Genomic DNA, 12,871 nt, shown 5'->3' with positions numbered 1-12,871 from the left:
AGAAAAGAGTGTTGGATGTTCAAAGAGCATTAAATAATCGTGCAGAAACTAAAATAGTAAAGTAAATGGTTTGGAAAAAAATATGGAGAAAACAGCTAAGATTTCAGAGTTATCAATTTTTCCGGATTAACTTTTCTTACTAACTATTTTAATCATGTAGGATTTAATTTATGGAAAACTATATGTGACTAGACCCTAATTCCTTAGACCTTTCTAGTCTCCTCTAAAATTCATCAACAGCCAATTCCTTGGTCAATTAATTCCAATTAAAGGGTGATGATCAAATTCCAGTTTATATGCAACATAAACTCTAATTACCCAAAATAAAAACATTATATATCATGTATCCTATTAAATCTAGATAATTAAAATTTAGGAGAATATGTTTTCAAGCTGTTGTTCAAGTAAAGAGCTTTTCCAAGTTATACAAGAACTCAAATAAAAAGAGGGTCATACTTTCGTTCCACTCAAATTCATAAGATAAAGAGCGAAAACAATTCTTAAATTATAAATCCATACATGAATTAAAATAGAAAAAGTAATAAAATCAATCCATACAAATAGACAGAGCTCCTAACCTTAACAGTGGAAGTTTAGTTGCTCATGGTTCAGAGAGAAAATAAGGATTCAGGTAAAATGTACTGAGTTCCAATCTGATGGCCTTAAAAGTTAACTAATGGAATCCCTTTTTATAACTAATCCTAATTAATTTTGGAAAAATCTATTTTCTAAAATTAAGTAATATCTTTTCCTAATTTAAAAATCAAATTTGAATTTAAATCAAAATTAATTATAACAATCATCAAGTCTTCAATAGATGGATGGGAACCACTTGATTCCTTCACTCTGCAGCCTCTGATCTGTGCTTTTCGGGCTAAAAGCTGGGTCAAAAGCAGCCCAAAAATCACCCCCAGCATTTTCTGCACGTGGCGCATGTCACGTGTACGCGTCGATAGTCTTTTCCGCGTGTCACGCTGGTGCACAAAATTGTGATACACACTTTTTACAACTCCGATGCCACTAACCAGCAAGTGCACTGGGTCGTCCAAGTAATACCTTACGTGAGTAAGGGTCGATCCCACGGAGATTGTTGGTTTGAAGCAAGCTATGGTTATCTTGTAACTCTTAGTCAGGATATCAATAAGGGTTCTTAGTTTTAATTGCGAAAAATAAAAGAGCATGAAATAAATACTTATTGTGCAGTAATGGAGAATGGGTTGGAGTTTTAGAGATGCTCTGTCTTCTGAATCTCTGCTTTCCCACTGTCTTCTTCTTCACGCACGCAAGACTTCTTTTATGGCAAGTTGTATGTTGGTAGATCACCGTTGTCAATGGCTACCATCCGTCCTCTCAGTGAAAATGGTCCATGTACAAGGCTAATCATCTGTCGGTTCTCACTCGTGTTGGAATAGGATCCAGTGATCCTTTTGCGTCTATCACTATGCCCAACATTCGTGAGTTTGAAGCCCTTCACAGTCATCCCATCCCAGATCTTACTCAGAATATCACAGACAAGGTTTAGACTTTCAGGATCTCAAGAATACTACTGCCAATTGATTCTAGCTTATACCACGAAGACTCTGGATTCACGGATTGAACGCTCTGTTGTCAGGAGAGGCAGTCAAACTCGTGAACCAGGAACCCAATAGATAAACATTCAATCTAAGGTAGAACGGAAGTAGTTGTTAGGCACGCGTTCATAGGTTGAGAATGGTGATGAGTGTCATGGATCATCACATTCATCATGTTGAAGTACAAATAAATATCTTAGAATAGAAACAAGCATGATTGAATAGAAAACAGAAATAATTGCATTAATTCATCGAGACACAACAGAGCTCCTCACCCCAACCATGGGGTTTAGAGACTCATGCCGTAGAAGATACAAATTTAGATGTAAAATGTCATGAGGTGCTGAATGAATCTCTAAAAGTAGTTTTTATACTAAACTAGTAACCTAGGTTTAAAGAAAATGAGTAAGCTAAGATAGATAGTGCAGAAATTCACTTCCGGGGCCTACTTGATGTGTGTTTGGGCTGAGCAATGAAGCTTTCACGTGCATAGGCTATTCCTGGCGTTTAACTCTAACTTTTGTGTCAGTTTGGGCGTTTAACTCTAGCTTGTATCCTGTTTCTGGCGTTTAACGACAGAATAGGGTAGGAAGTTGGCGTTAAATGCCAGTTTGCGTCATCATAACTCGGGCAAAGTATGGACTATTATATATTTCTGGAAAGTCCTGAATGTCTACTTTCCAAAGAAATTAAGAGCGTGCCAATTGGGCTTCTGTTGCTCAAGAAAATCCATTTCGAGTGCAGGAAGGTCAGAATCCAACAGCATCTGTAGTCCTTTTTTAGCCTCTGAATCAGATCTTTGCTCAGGTCCCTCAATTTCACCCAAAACATACATGAAATCACAGAAAAACATACAAACTCATAGTAAAGTCTAGAAATATAAATTTTGCATAAAAACTAATAAAAATATACTAAAAAGTAGCTAGATCCTACTAAAAACTATATGAAAATACTCCCGAAAAGCGTATAAAATATCCGCTCATCACAACACCAAACTTAAACTGTTGCTTGTCCTCAAGCAACTAGATAAAAAAATAGGATAAAAAGAAGATCAAGAGGTAATACATCTCAGAGTTTTAAGTGAACCTCAGATTCTAATTGGATGAGCGGGGCTAGTAGCTTTTTGCTCCTGAACAGTTTTGGCATCTCAATTCATCCTTTGAAGCTCAGACTGATTGGCATCTATAGGAACTCAGAATGTTAGATAGTGTTATTGATTCTCTTAGTTCAGTATGTTGATTCCTGAACCAAGCTACTTTATGAGTCTAGGCCGTGACCCTAAGCACTTTGTCTTCCAGTATTACCACTGGATACATAAATGCCACAGACACATAACTGGGTAAACCTTTTCAGATTGTGACTCAGCTTTGCTAAAGTCCCTAGTTAGAGGTGTCCAGAGTTCTTAAGCACACTCTTTTGCTTTGGATCACGACTTTAACCACTCAGTCTCAAGCTTTTCACTTGGACCTTCATGCCACAAGCACATGGTTAGGGACAACTTGATTTAGCCGCTTAGGCCAGGATTTTATTCCTTTGGGGCCCTCCTATCCATTAGTGCTCAAAGCCTTGGATCCTTTTTACCCTTGCCTTTTGATTTAAAGGGCTATTGGCTTTTTCTTCTTTTTTTTTCTTTTTCTTTCTTTCTGTTTTTCGTCATATTTTTTTTGCTGCTTTTTCTTGCTTCAAGAATCAATTTCATGATTTTTCAGATCATCAATAATATTTCTCTTTGTTCATCATTCTTTCAAGAGCCAACAATTTTAACATTCATAAACTTCACTATCAAAAATATGCACTGTTCAAGCATTCATTCAGAAAACAAAAAGTGTTACCACCACATAAAAATAATTAGAATTTTTCTTATTGAAAACTTCAGATAATTGCCTCCTTACTCTAAAGAGAATCTACTACTTTATTCATGTTTAGTGATGATGAGAGGAACAAATTATAGCTTACTTGGAGATAATAAAAATAAAAATAAAAATAAAGACCCTAATTACTAATACTTAATTCTTAAGATAGGTTTCTAATAATAGAAGTTATCACAGATTTAAGATTAGGACTCAACAACCTTTATTTTGGGAGATGGATGATCCTTCAATCTGTAGGGTGTCTGGTCCCTCAAGGGAGAGCTGGTGCGGTATTTTACAACCCACAAACTAACCGGCAAGTGCACCGGGTTGTACCAAGTAATACCTTACGTGAGTAAAGGTCGATCCCACGAGAATTGATGGATTAAGCAACAATAGTGTTTGATAGGATTAGTTAGAAAAATAGAAAATAGTGTTTGGAAGTTCAAAAGCATTAACAGTAAATTCAGAATATTAAAGACAGGCAGATAAATAAGTTGAGAATAAAATATTGAGAAAACAGTTAAGGTTTCAGAGTTATCTATTTTTTCGGATTGACTTTTCTTACTAACTAATTTAATTATGCAAGATTTAATTCATGGCAAACTATATGTGACTAGATCCTAATTCCTTAGACCTTCCTAGTCTCCTCTAAAATTAATTAACTGCCAATTCCTTGGTCAATTAATTCCAATTAGAGGGTGATAATCAAGTTCCAATTTATATGCCACAAAAATCCTAATTATCCAAAAATAAGGGGATTATATGTCACGTATCCTGTTAAATACAAACAATTAGAAATTTAGGATAATATGTTTTTCAAGCTGTTGTTCAACTAAAGAGCTTTTCCAAGTTTTACAAGAACTCAATTAGAACATGGGTCATACTTCCGTTCCACCCAATATTCATAGAATAAAGAACGAAAACAATTATTGAAATATAAATCATAACATGGATTAAATTAGAAAGATCAAACGAGTCAATCTATACAAATAGACAGAGCTCATAACCTTAACAATGGAGGATTAGTTGCTCATGGTTCAGAGAAGAAAACTAGGATTCTGGTAAAATATACTATGTTCTAATCTGATGGCATCTAAATTCCTATTTATAACTAATCCTAAAAATTTTAAAATCTAATTAGCTAAAATTAAAAATAATATCTTTTCCTAAAAATAAGATTTGAATTTAAATTCGAATTAATTAACAAGTCTTCAGCTAATGAATGGGGACCACTTGCTTCGTCCATTATGTAGCTTCTAATATGTGTTTTCTGGGCTGAAAACTGGGTCAAAACAGCCCAGAAATTGCCCCCAGTGTTTTCTGTATTTTTCTGCATGTGGCGCATGTCACGTGTACGCGTCAGTCACGTGGACGCGTCGCTGGTCTTCTTTGCAAGTCACGCGGATGCGTCGGTCATGCGGATGCGTCACTGAGCAAATCATCAATTCATGCGTGCACGTCAGTCACTGATGAGCGGATAATTTGTACGCTTTTTGGCATTGTTTTTAGTGTGTTTTTGGTAGTTTTAGTTGAGTTTTTATTATATTTTTATTAGTTTTTAGTTAAAATTCACTTTTCTGGACTTTACTATGAGTTTTTGTGTTTTTCTGTGATTTCAGGTATTTTCTGGCTGAAATTGAGGGATCTGAGCAAAAGTCTGATCCAGAGACTCAAAAGGACTACAGATGCTGTTGGATTCTGACCTCCCTACACTCGAAGTGGATTTTCTGGAGCTACAGAAGCCCAATTGGCGCGCTCTCAACGGCGTTGGAAATTAGACATCCTGGGCTTTCCAGCAATATATGATAGTCCATACTTTGCCCAAGATTTGATGGCCCAAACCGGCGTTCAAATTCACCTACAGAAATTCCAGCGTTAAACGCCGGAACTGGCACCTAAATGGGAGTTAAACGCCCAAACTGGCATAAAAGCTGGCGTTTAACTCCAAGAAGAGTCTCTACACGAAAATGCTTCATTGCTCAGCCCAAGCACACACCAAGTGGGCCCGGAAGTGGATTTTTATGTCATTTACTCATCTTTGTACACCCTAGGCTACTAGTTCTCTATATATAGGACCTTTTACTATTGTATTTTTCATCTTTGGACATCTAGTTCTTAGATCATTGGGAGGCTGGCCTCACGGCCATGCCTAGACCTTGTTCTTATGTATTTTCAACGGTGGAGTTTCTACACACCATAGATTAAGGTGTGGAGCTCTGTTGTACCTCGAGTATTAATGCAATTACTATTGTTCTTCTATTCAACTCCGCTTGTTCTTTGTCCAAGATATCACTTGTTCTTCAACTTGATGAAGGTGATGATCCGTGACACTCATCATCATTCTCACTTATGAACAAAGTGACTGACAACCACTTCTGTTCTACAAGCAATAAGGCTCCAGTGTTTATCTCTTGGATTCTTTAACCGGAATCTTCGTGGTATAGGCGAGAACTGATGGCGGCATTCAAGAGAATCCGGAAGGTCTAACCTTGTCTGTGGTATTCTGAGTAGGATTCAATGATTGAATGACTGTGACGTGCTTCAAACTCCTGAGGGCGGGGCGTTAGTGACAGACGCAAAAGAATCACTGGATTCTATTCCGGCCTGATTGAGAACCGACAGATGGATAGCCGTGCCGTGACAGGGTGCGTTGAACATTTCCAATGAGAGGATGGGAGGTAGCCACTGACAATGGTGAAACCCTTGCATAAGCTTGCCATGGAAAGGAGTAAGAAGGATTGGATGAAGACAGTAGGAAAGCAGAGAGACGGAAGGGAAGGCATCTTCATACGCTTATCTGAAGTTCCTACCAATGAATTACATAAGTACCTCTATCTTTATCTTTATGCTTTATGCGTTTATTACCTATATCCATTTGAGTCTGCCTGACTGAGATTTACAAGGTGACCATAGCTTGCTTCATACCAACAATCTCCGTGGGATCGACCCTTACGCGTAAGGTATTACTTGGACGACCCAGTGCACTTGCTGGTTAGTTGTGCAAAGTTGTATAGTGATCACAATTTCGCGCACCAAGTTTTTGGCGCCGTTGCCGGGGATTGTTTGTGTATGGACAACTGACGGTTCATCTTGTTGCTTAGATTAGGTACTTTTCTTCAGAATTCTTAAGAATGAATTCTAGTGTTTCAAGGTGATGTTCTTATCATCACCAAAGCTGATTGATTCTCATCAATTTAGCTCTTGAATGCAATGTCCTGCTGAAGCTTGGCCGGCCATGTCTAAATCCTTTAGACTAAAGCTTTAGACTAACATTGCATGATTCCTGGAATTCTCATTAAGAATTTTGATACCTTTATTTTCCTTTTCACTTAATTTTCGAAAAAGCACAAAAAAATTTATAAAATCATAAAATCCAAAAATATTTCTTGTTTAAGTCTAGTGTCTCATTTTAAGTTTGGTGTCAATTGCATGTTTCTGTTCTTCTTGCATTTTTCGAATTTATGCATGTGTCTTAATTAATCTTCAAGTTGTTCTTGATGATTTTCTTGTTTTGATCTTTGAATTCTATTGACTTGAGTGTTGCATTCTCATTTTGTTAGTGTCAATGGTATACAAACTGCTAAGTTTGGTGTCTTGCATGCATTATTATTTGATTTTATTTGCATTTTGATTATTCCTTATTATTAAAAATCCAAAAATATTTTTAATTTGTGTCTTTTCAAGTCAATAATACAGAGAATTGAAGATTCAGAACATACTGCAGAGGAATCACACAAAAAAGGCTGGGCATTCAAAAATGCCCAGTGAAGAAGACAGACTGGCGTTTAAACGCCAGCCAGGGTGCCTGGCTGGGCGTTTAACACCCAAAAGGGTAGTAGTTTGGGCGTTAAACGCCAGAATGTGCACCATTCTGGGCGTTTAACGCCAGGATGGCACAAGGGGGAAGATTTTGTTTTCAAATCAAATTTTTTTCAAGTTTTCAAAGTTTTTCAAAATCAAATCTTTTTCAAATCATATCTTTTCAATCAAATGTTTTCAAAATCAATTTCTTTCCTTTTTCAAAGATACTTACTAACAATTAATGATTTGATTGAACATTTTAAGTATGTTGCCTTTTCTGTTGAGAAAGGTTTAATGTTTGAATCATATCTTTTCTTGTTAGGCAAGTCATTAATTTTTAAAAATTCAAATCTTTTTAAAATTGTTTTCAAATCATATCTTTTCAATCATATCTTTTTAAAACCATAACTTTTCAGTCAAATCTTTTTAATCACATCTTTTTCAAAATAGTTTTCAATCAAATCTTTTTTTATTTCTAATTTCGAAATCTTTTTCAAAAATCACTTGATTTCTTTTCCACTCTTATTTTCAAAAATCAATTAAGTGTTTTTCAAAATGTTTTCAAAATCTTTTACTTAATTTTCGAAAATTACTTCCCTTCTTCTCACATCCTTCTATTTATGGACTAACACTATTCCTTAATGCAAAATTCGAACTCCATCTTCTTTGATAAGTTCGAATTTTCTACCTCTGTCTTCCATTTTTCTTTTCCTCTGACACCTCAAGGAATCTCTATACCGTGACATAGAGGATTCCATATTTTCTTGTTCTCTTCTCTTTCATATGAGCAGGAGCAGAGACAAAGGCATTCCTGTTGAAGCTGACCCTGAACCTGAAAGAACCTTGAAGCAAAAGCTAAGAGAAGCTAAGGCACAAATCTCTATGAACGGAGGTGGTTGTCAGGCACACGTTCATAGTTGAGGACCTAACAGAAATCTTCAAGGAAGAAGAAGCCATGGCAGCCAAAAACAACAACAATGCCAACAATGCAAGGAAGGTGCTGGGTGACTTTACTGCACCTACTCCCGATTTCTATGGGAGAAGCATCTCTATCCCTGCCATTGGAGCAAACAACTTTGAGCTTAAGCCTCAATTAGTTTCTCTAATGCAACAGAATTGCAAGTTCCATGGACTTCCATTGGAAGATCCTCATCAGTTCTTAGCTGAATTCTTGCAAATCTGTGACACTGTCAAGACTAATGGGGTAGACCCTGAAGTCTATAGACTTATGCTATTCCCTTTTGCTGTAAGAGACAGAGCTAGAACATGGTTGGATTCTCAACCTAAAGAAAGCCTGGACTCTTGGGAAAAGCTAGTCAATGCCTTCTTGGCAAAGTTCTTTCCACCTCAAAAAAAAATTGAGTAAGCTTAGAGTGGAAGTCCAAACCTTCAGACAGAAGGATGGAGAATCCCTCTATGAAGCTTGGGAAAGATACAAACAATTGATCAGAAAATGTCCTTCTGACATGCTTTCTGAATGGAGCATCATAGGTATTTTCTATGATGGTCTCTCTGAACTATCCAAGATGTCTTTGGATAGCTCTGCTGGAGGATCTCTTCATTTGAAGAAGACGCCTACAGAAGCTCAAGAACTGATTGAAATAACCAATTCATGTACACTTCTGAAAGAAATCCTGTGAACAATGGGACTAGTCAGAAGAAAGGAATTCTTGAGATTGATGCTCTGAATGCCATTTTGGCTCAGAACAAGATATTGACCCAACAAGTCAATTTGATTTCTCAAAGTCTGACTGGAATGCAAAATGCACCAAGCAGTACTAAAGATGCTTCATCTGAAGAAGAAGCATATGATCCTGAGAACCCTTCAATGGAAGATGTGAATTACCTAGGAGAACCCTATGGAAACACCTATAATTCTTCATGGAGAAATCACCCAAATTTCTCATGGAAGAATCAAGAGAGACCTCAACAAGGTTTCAACAACAATAATGGTGGAAGAAACAGGTTTAGCAATGGCAAGCCTTTTCCATCATCTTCTCAGCAACAGACAGAGAATTCTAAGCAGAACCCCTCTGACTTAGCAACCATGGTCTCTGATCTAATCAAAACCACTCAAAGTTTCATGACTGAAACAAGGTCCTCCATTAGGAATTTAGAGGCACAAGTGGGACAGCTGAGCAAGAAAGTTACTGAACTCCCTCCTAGTACTCTCCCAAGTAATACAGAAGAAAATCCAAAAGGAGAGTGCAAAGCCATAACCATGGCCGAATATGGAGAGGAAAGAGAGGAGGTGGACGCCACTGAGGAAGACCTCAATGGGCGTGCACCAACCTCCTCTGAGTTCCCCAATGAGGAACCATGGGAATCTGAGGCTCAAAATGAGACCATAGAGATTCCATTGGACTTACTTCTGCCATTCATGAGCTCTGATGAGTATTCTTCCTCTGAAGAGGATGAGTATGTCACTGAAGAGCAAGTTGCTAAATACCTTGGAGCAATCATGAAGCTAAATGACAAGTTGTTTGGAAATGAGACTTGGGAGGATGAACCCCCTTTGCTCACCAAAGAACTGGATGACTTGTCTAGGCAGACATTACCTCAAAAGAGACAAGATCCTGGGAAGTTTTCAATACCTTGTACCATAGGCACCATGACCTTCAAGAAGGCTCTGTGTGACTTAGGGTCAAGTGTAAACCTCATGCCTCTCTCTGTAATGGAGAAGCTAGGGATCTTTGAGGTACAAGCTGCAAGAATCTCACTAGAGATGGCAGACAACTCAAGAAAACAAGCTTATGGACTTGTAGAGAATGTTTTGGTTAAGATTGAAGACCACTACATCCCTACTGATTTCATAGTCCTAGAGACTGGGAAGTGCATGGATGAATCTATCATCCTTGGTAGACCCTTCCTAGCCACAGCAAAGGCTGTGATTGATGTTGATGGAGGTGAACTAATCATTCAAGTGAATGAAGAATCCTTTGGGTTTAAGGCTCAAGGATATCCCTCTGTCACCATGGAGAGGAAGCTTGAAGAGCTTCTCTCAAATCAGAGTCAAACAGAGCCCCCACAGTCAAACTCTAAGTTTGGTGTTGGGAGGCCACAACCAAACTCTAAGTTTGGTGTTGAACCCCCACATTCAAACTCTAAGTTTGGTGTTGGGAGGTTCCAACATTGCTCTGATCTTTTGTGAGGCTCCATGAGAGTCCTCTGTCAAGCTAATGACATTAAAGAAGCGCTTGTTGGGAGGCAACCCAATGTTTTATAATTAACTATTTCCTTTTGTTATTTTATGTTTTTTGTAGGTTGATGATCATAAGAAGTCACAAAATCCATTGAAAAAGCAAAAACAGAATGAAAAACAGGAAGAAAAATAGCACACCCTGGAGGAAGAATTCACTGACGTTTAAACGCCAGTGAGGCTAGCAGTTGGGCGTTTAACGCCCAGTCTGGCACCCTTCTGGGCGTTTAACGCCAGAAAGGGGCACCAGACTGGCGTTAAACGCCAGAAAAGGGCAAGAACCTGGCGTTAAACGCCAGGAATGGGCACCAGCCCGGCGTTTAACGCCAGATTTGGCACAAAACGTGATTTTGATTGCCATTTGGTGCAGGGATGACTTTTCCTTGACACCTCAGGATCTGTGGACCCCACAGGATCCCCACCAACCCCACCACCCATCTTTCTCTTCACCACTCACATCCATCCTTCATAAAACCCCACCTACCTCACCATTCAAATTCAAACCACTTACCCTCCCAAACCCACCCATACATGGCCGAACACAAAGCCATTCCCTTCTTCCTCATTTCTTCTTCTTCTACTCTCTTCTTTCTTCTTTTGCTCGAGGACGAGCAAACCTTTTAAGTTTGGTGTGGTAAAAGCATTGCTTTTTGTTTTTCCATAACCATTTATGGCATTCAAAGCCGGTACAACTGAGAAGGCATGACCTCAAGCCCATCACTAAGAAAAGGATGGAGCAAACAAGAGACCCCTCTCATCAAGAGATCTCTGAGATGCCTCAAGGGATGCACTTTCCTCCACAAAAACTATTGGGAGCAAATCAACACCTCCCTAGGAGAATTGAGTTCCAACATGGGACAACTAAGGGTGGAGCACCAAGAACACTCCATTCTCCTCCATGAAATTAGAGAAGATCAAAGAATCATGAGAGAGGAGCAACAAAGACAAGGAAGAGACATTGAGGAGCTCAAGCTCTCCATAAGACCTTCAAGAGGAAGAACAAGCCGCCATCACTGAGGTGGACCCGTTCTTTAATCTCCTTGTTCTTTATTTCCTTGTTTTTCGAATTTTCATGCTTGTGTTTATCTATGTTTGTGTCTTATGATCATTAGTGTCTTAGTGTCTATGCCTTAAAGTTATGAATGTCCTATGAATCCATCACCTCTCTTAAATGAAAACTATTTTTATCACAAAAGAACAAGAAGTACAGGATTTCAAATTCATCTTTAAAACTAGCTTAATTAGTTTGATGTGGTGACAATACTTTTTGTTTTCTGAATGTATGCTTAAACAGTGCATATGTCTTTTGAATTTGTGATTCATGAATGTTAAAATTGTTGGCTCTTGAAAGAATGATAAAAAAGGAGACATGTTACTGAGGATCTGAAAAATCATAAAAATGATTCTTGAAGCAAGAAAAAGCAGTGAATACAAAAAAAAAAGAAGGAGAAAAACGAAAAAAAAAGGGAGAAAGAAAAAGAAAAAGAAAAAGAAAGAAATAAAGTTGTGATCCAAGGCAAAAAAAGTGTGCTTAAGAACCCTGGACACCTCTAATTGGGGACTTTAGCAAAGCTGAGTCACAATCTGAAAAGGTTCACCCAATTATGTGTCTGTGGCATGTATGTATCCGGTGGTAATACTGGAAGACAGAGTGCTTTGGGCCACGGCCAAGACTCAATAAGTAGCTGTGTTCAAGAATCATCATACTTAACTAGGAGAATCAATAACACTATCTGGATTCTGAGTTCCCAAAGAAGCCAATCATTCTGAATTTCAAAGGATAAAGTGAGATGCCAAAACTGTTCGGAGGCAAAAAGCTACTAGTCCCGCTCATCTAATTTGGAGCTTAGTTTCATTGATAATTTGGAGTCTATAGTATATTCTCTTCTTTTTATCTTATTTGATTTTCAGTTGCTTGAGGACAAGCAACAATTTAAGTTTGGTGTTGTGATGAGCGGATAATTTGTACGCTTTTTGGCATTGTTTTTAGTGTGTTTTTGGTAGTTTTAGTTGAGTTTTTATTATATTTTTATTAGTTTTTAGTTAAAATTCACTTTTCTGGACTTTACTATGAGTTTTTGTGTTTTTCTGTGATTTCAGGTATTTTCTGGCTGAAATTGAGGGATCTGAGCAAAAGTCTGATCCAGAGACTCAAAAGGACTACAGATGCTGTTGGATTCTGACCTCCCTACACTCGAAGTGGATTTTCTGGAGCTACAGAAGCCCAATTGGCGCGCTCTCAACGGCGTTGGAAATTAGACATCCTGGGCTTTCCAGCAATATATGATAGTCCATACTTTGCCCAAGATTTGATGGCCCAAACCGGCGTTCAAAGTCACCTACAGAAATTCCAGCGTTAAACGCTGGAACTGGCACCTAAATGGGAGTTAAACGCCCAAACTGGCATAAAAGCTGGCGTTTAACTCCAAGAAGAGTCTCTACACGAA

The 12,871-nt window shown here is 38.1% G+C and overlaps 1 non-coding gene across 1 annotated transcript; it reads right to left on the bottom strand.

Annotated features, from left to right (window-relative positions):
* Nucleotides 1–8,589: 8,589 nt before the first annotated feature.
* On the bottom strand, nt 8,590–8,697 carry LOC130984846 (small nucleolar RNA R71). The gene has a single exon (XR_009088752.1). It is a non-coding gene; the product is annotated as a small nucleolar RNA R71 (small nucleolar RNA).
* Nucleotides 8,698–12,871: the final 4,174 nt, after the last annotated feature.

Source organism: Arachis stenosperma, chromosome 5 (assembly GCF_014773155.1).
Source record: "Arachis stenosperma cultivar V10309 chromosome 5, arast.V10309.gnm1.PFL2, whole genome shotgun sequence".
Lineage (NCBI taxonomy): Eukaryota > Viridiplantae > Streptophyta > Magnoliopsida > Fabales > Fabaceae > Arachis > Arachis stenosperma.
This window is presented reverse-complemented; position numbering and strand designations above follow the sequence as displayed.